Here is a 5841-nt window from a genome sequence, read left to right as displayed (position 1 = left end):
TAATTTTAAAGTACTTTCTAAACATTGTACATAAATTATGCATGTTAATTGACTGCATTGTACCATTTCAAGCTAAATTGATACATTTTAATGCAGGGATACAAAGTAATTAAGTTTTTTTTCAACTGCTTACAGACTTTTTCAAAACTTTGCCTCTTTTTCAAATCCAAGAATTGCACACAAAAAAATGTAAAATGCTTCACATCTCTTGCTAAATGAAGCACTGCATTCAAAATATCACAAACACATCTCAAAAAGTGTTTTATGAAATTGAAAACTGAGTCAAAGGCCAAGAATTAGCGGTTTCAGAAATTGTGTGACAAGTAAAGATTTTGTGTGTGAGCAAGCAGTTGAAAAAAACTATTACTTGTGTTTACGATAATTTTTTGTTTTATTGATATATGTTTGCATGTTATGTTTGTTTTATTTTGCATACTGTATGTGCACATTTGTGTATGTTTTGATATGATTGAATATGAATTGATACACATTTGTTGGTTTTGAATTCACTGTACATCTTGAAAATATGTTAGTTGTATGTGCACTTTGTGTGTTACATAGAGAATTGTGTGTTGTGTTTTGCAAAAAGTGCTTTATGAAATTGAAAATTGAGTCAAAGGCTGAGAATTAGTGTATGGTTTTGCAGATTTGGTGTGTGGTTCTGGTGTTTGAGTGTCAGGTTTCAGAAATTGTGTGACAAGTAAATATTTTGTGTGTAAGCAGTTGAAAAAATTGTGAAAAGGACTTAGATTAGAGTGACTTTATAACCAGATAAAGTCAAGATCATTTTATATTGTAACTATGGACTATGTTGACAAGACTGATGTAGAATTATTCAGCATGAAGCTTACACTGGTGATGTACCTGAGAGAAAACGGATTTCACAGTAAATGATCTAATTTTCAGTAGTAAGAAAAAAAGCTTATTGTTTAAAAAGCGTATTGTTTTGTAGAAAATCACAGTTATGTATAATATGAGAACAGATAGGGAGTACGTGTTATTTAAGAAAAATATAAATATATTTTCAGAATGACATAATTTTTTTTCTCAAACATAGTTAGTGGGGTAAAACGGACCAAGCCAAGTGCGGTAAAATGCTCCCAGGGTGCAATGGGCAATTATTGTAGTTATTCTGTTCTGAACATCAAATCCTTTGTTTTTCCATCAAATGTATTCTATAGTTGGTTGAATAAAAATATTGGACTTTATATTAAAAATTACCTCAAGTTAGCATCAGGTAGCTAGTTAGCCAGCCAGTTAGCATCAGCTAACAAAGTTTTTCAAATAGGCTACTATAATTTTGTAATTCATAATTATTGATTAAATTCTTTTTAATTTTAAGCTAAAACTGCATGTACTCTGATTTTGCTGTACATGTATACAGCCAAGTGCTTTGTCAGACTGGGGGGAATTTTGCCCCACCTGTGGGGCAAATCGCCCCCTTGGTCCAAATTAAATTTTTGTTAAAAATCTAATAACGTGAAAACTCATTTTTCATACTTGGTTTATAATTTATTGTCACTAAAACTATGATAACTTTTCTGAACACATTTAACTTTTGTTTCACAGAAAAAATTGCACAGTCCTTAAGGACTCTACCCTATATCCTTGATTGAGATCTCTTGATTTTATTTATTTAACGGTTGACACAAACTGAAAACTTTTCCATTTAATTGTTTTCATTGAAATCTTACACCATTTGTGTTGATGTGTAAAAAAAAAAAGGACCCGTATATTTATCTCTAAGCCGCCCCACCAACCTTCTCTCTCTCTCTCTCTCTCTGCACACACACGCTCTCTCTCTCTCTCTCTCTCTCTCACACACACACACACACACACACACACACCCCTCACTCTCTCTCTCTCACGCGCGCGGCGCCACAGCCTCCTTCCGTTCCTCTCGCGCGGCTGCACGGACACTGACTCGGATCGTTGGAGTACTTCTGCTTTCACCGGAAATGTGGCATACAGCAGATTTGGATTCATCCCGCCGGTAGTTTATCCCCCTTCCAGTGTGACTTTCGCCCGCTCTCGGCAGTCCTCCGGGCTGGTCCGTGTCGGCAGTGAGCAGCAGATCTTTGAGTTTGGATGTTACTGTGATTGTGTCTCTGCCCAAATGACTGAGAGAGGAACCACCGGGAGACGCTGCTATCCGTCCCGCGCCTGTACGGCGACCGTCGGGTAAAGTTTGAACTGCAGAGATGATGGTGGTTCATCTTCCGTGAGGTTTGCAAATTCTTAAAGTTTATCCCCCTTCCAGTGTGACTTTCGCCCGCTCTCGGCAGTCCTCCGGGCTGGTCCGTGTCGGCAGTGAGCAGCAGATCTTTGAGTTTGGATGTTACTGTGATTGTGTCTCTGCCCAAATGACTGAGAGAGGAACCACCGGGAGACGCTGCTCTCCGTCCCGCGCCTGTACGGCGACCGTCGGGTAAAGTTTGAACGGCAGGGATGATGGTGGTTCATCTTCCGTGAGGTTTGCAAATTCTTAAAATTTACCACAGCGAGGAAAACACCATCTTCTCCAGACTAAAGGGGACCTCTTTCTGGGATTACTAATTTACTGGATTTATTCGTAAAACATGAAGACTTTAATTGTTGAGGGTAAGTCACGGAAATTATTTTTAAAAAGTTATATTTGTTGAATTCGTTTTTTTTTTATTATACATAGTTTAACAGCCGCATCTATACACAACGCGCATCCCCAAATGTCTGTCACGGACGTGAAAGGTGTTATGTGCTTGATTCCCGGTACATATAGCAAATATTGAATCGGTTTGGTCATATATTCAGAACTCTCCCTAAAAACGATAATTTCATACTGCCGTACACTTCGCGACGCTTCGTTTATAACGCGTTCTAGTTTGAGGCGTCGCAAACAGACAGTCTGTCCCGCTGAAAACAGTTTGTCAGGAAGAATCACAATTGCTTTGGCTTGGCACGAGCTTAAACGCGTTTCTCAACTCGTTAATGCGTGTCCCTGAAGGGTTGCGCGAGCTTGAGTATCTGTGTAGGTTTACGCAGGGTAGTTTGCTCACGGTCGAGGTTGGTTAGTAGTTTCCTACCGGAGACGAGACTATTCCCGTTGTTGATGCAGTGAGAAAATTGAAGCAAATTGTTTTAAATGTTAAATATGCGTATCATTTTAGACACTACTCATAGGGAGGTTTCAGATATACCCTGTGTTTTGTCAAGTAGTTGAAGTCGATCTGAGTTGTATCATCTGCGGTCCTGTCTAGGCTACTTATTTGCATATGGTGTTTGTGGGAGTGGCCATTGGCTTTTACACCTGAATATGTAAGTACGAAGGCCTGGACAATGAATGGCAGCTTATAAGGATTGTAAATAGTTGTTGTTGTTGGTTATTGATAGTTGCGCGTACAGTTCCGTTTATGCAGTTTTGCGTTCAGTGTTGGCGTTTGATTTGATTTATTCTTATACAGTGATCAAATGTGAAATATATTTGAGCATTTTGTTTTCTTACAGTACCAGTATCTGAAGAAAGGGACGCTGATCTTACATCAACAGCGTTTTCCTCATCTGCATCCTATAGTAAAATGCAAGTGTGAAGGATGAAAAAGTTGTTTGAATTTTTATAAAAAAATATTAATTGATAGCCTTTGTGTGTGCATTCTTATAAAGGAGAATTAACATAATATTGACGAATATGCTGACTTTAGTCATTAGAATTGAGCATATGTACCTAAAAAGGAGTATGTTCAGCTTATAATATATCTGAAATGTACATGAATATCTTACTGCAAAAAAAAAATAATAATAAATTTTCAGTGTAATATTCTGTAGGTTTCCCTGGTATTTATTGATAAATAAGTCAAGTAAGACTTTATTCTATCAAGTTTTATCATAAGAATTCAGTCTCACATTTGGTTAGCGTTCTACATCAGGTTAATTGAGAAAGACGCTGTCCATGGTGCTGAAATCAAGAACATAAAGACTGAGAGCCGAGTTCAGCTTCCTGTTTTGCTGTTTTCAACCCAAAGAGGACAGCAGAGCTTTATTAGGGCACTGTAGAAAATGGTTGAAACACATTTGTACTGCATTATCCCTGGTCTAATTAGGATTTAATAAAGCATTGACGATGTTTGTTTTGCTTGCACCTGTGAGCTTGTGAGCAGCTCTAACTAAAGATCACATCGCAAGATCACAAGAAGCTTTGGGAGGTGCTGAAAAGCAGCAGAGCTCCACCCTATACAGCAGTGACTAAATCCGTAAAGCTCTAAGGATGGAAGCAGCTCACTGCACAACTCTCATTCAGCAAGCGCAATGCACTCTAGATGCTTTCTTTGCCACAATGCAAAAGGTATTGCAGGAATTCAAGTGACAAAAAAAAAATGGTTATGCAGTGTTTCACGAATGACCATCTTGTGCCTCTCCTCACGGTGTGCTTTCTCACAGGAGTTGTGATGTTGTTTAGGATGCCAGATGGACTTGTCCTTCTCACTGTTTGGACCCATTGGTTATCCGTGGCCCCTCCCGCCTCGCTCTACTAACCTGATTGAAGTGAAAACACATTAAATATTCCATCATAGTGAGACGTAGAGCGTTAAGGATGAGAAAGAGGGGTAGTCTAGTCGTGCAGATGGATTTGTTGGGGGTTGAGAGAGGGAAGGAGAGGAGGAGACGAAAATGAATAAGGCGTCTTCATTTCCGTACTGTGTTGTGTGGAGGTATTGATATTTGGATGATAAATGACATGTGTTTTTGTTTTTGCTGTGAATCCTGTAATTAAAGCTAGAGCAAGACTGTGTTGAGTGGCGACAGACAGCCCACTCAGAAAGCTTTTCCTCCCTCATTTTCTTCTCACTTTTGCCCCTTTTAAACAGTAGTCAACCATACAGTGATCTGATTCATTCATTCAGAATGAGTGAACAATAGCATGGAGTTTACATGGCATCTATCTTGCTTAAATGGAAAAAAACCCTGGCATTACTATTTACTCACACTGTAAAAAAAATGATTATTAAAGTATGTTTTCCAAGAAAATACTATTTCAGTTTTTGTACTTCAAAATTTCAAGTTTAATTCAATGTTGCTTGCTGTTTCTTTGTAATTAACTACTAGAGAAACTAGAGAAAACTGTTTCTACACTATTTTTTCAGTAGCACAAAAAGAAGAAATGTTTGTGTTTTCATAAATGTTTTTTTATATAAAAAAAAGAAAAAGCTTATTATAATTTAGTGATTTAAATGGTTCTGCCTTGAAGCTGGACAAACATATATATATTTATTGTTTGTTTTTAAATCGTTGCTAGATATTTTATTGTACATTAGGCAGATTATGAAATTCTATATTTCATTATAAAACTGATTTTAAAAAAAATCTGATTATTCAAAGAAATATGAATTAATTAATCAATTAACAAAGTAGTCATTAGCTGCAGCAAGTTTATAGTGGCATGGCTGTCAAGCTCTGAAATAAAGACAAAAGCTGCATAAAATGTTTTGTTTTTCATTTACTTGAAGTTATTTTTAATTTAATTTAATTCCAAATATTTTGTTTAATAATTTTTTTTTTTTACATTTAATTTAACATAATTTAAATAAAATTTACATTTTAAAATCTATAAAAAAATGTAAAATAGGAAAATAATCAGTTGCTGCTATATGTATGTGTGTATAAATATGTAAATCAGTTAATATATTATTTGTATAAAATATATTTAATTTAATTATTTGTTTACATATTTTATGTTTTTTATGTTCTCTCTCCATGTAAAATAGTAAAATAGTAAAATAATCATTATTAAAAAGAAAATACACATTATATTTAATTATATATAACTAAATAAAAGTGTATAAACACAAAAATCGGTATATATATATA

At 35.9% G+C, this 5841-nt stretch overlaps 1 pseudogene; it reads left to right on the top strand.

The window, feature by feature from the left end:
• The first annotated feature begins 2250 nt into the window (after window positions 1-2250).
• LOC107711460 (reticulon-4 receptor-like) overlaps window positions 2251-5841 on the top strand; it is a 94339-nt pseudogene continuing 90748 nt past the window's right edge.

This window comes from Sinocyclocheilus rhinocerous, unplaced genomic scaffold (genome assembly GCF_001515625.1).
Source record: "Sinocyclocheilus rhinocerous isolate Xijiao unplaced genomic scaffold, SAMN03320098_v1.1 scaffold3037, whole genome shotgun sequence".
Taxonomy (NCBI): domain Eukaryota; kingdom Metazoa; phylum Chordata; class Actinopteri; order Cypriniformes; family Cyprinidae; genus Sinocyclocheilus; species Sinocyclocheilus rhinocerous.
This window is presented reverse-complemented; position numbering and strand designations above follow the sequence as displayed.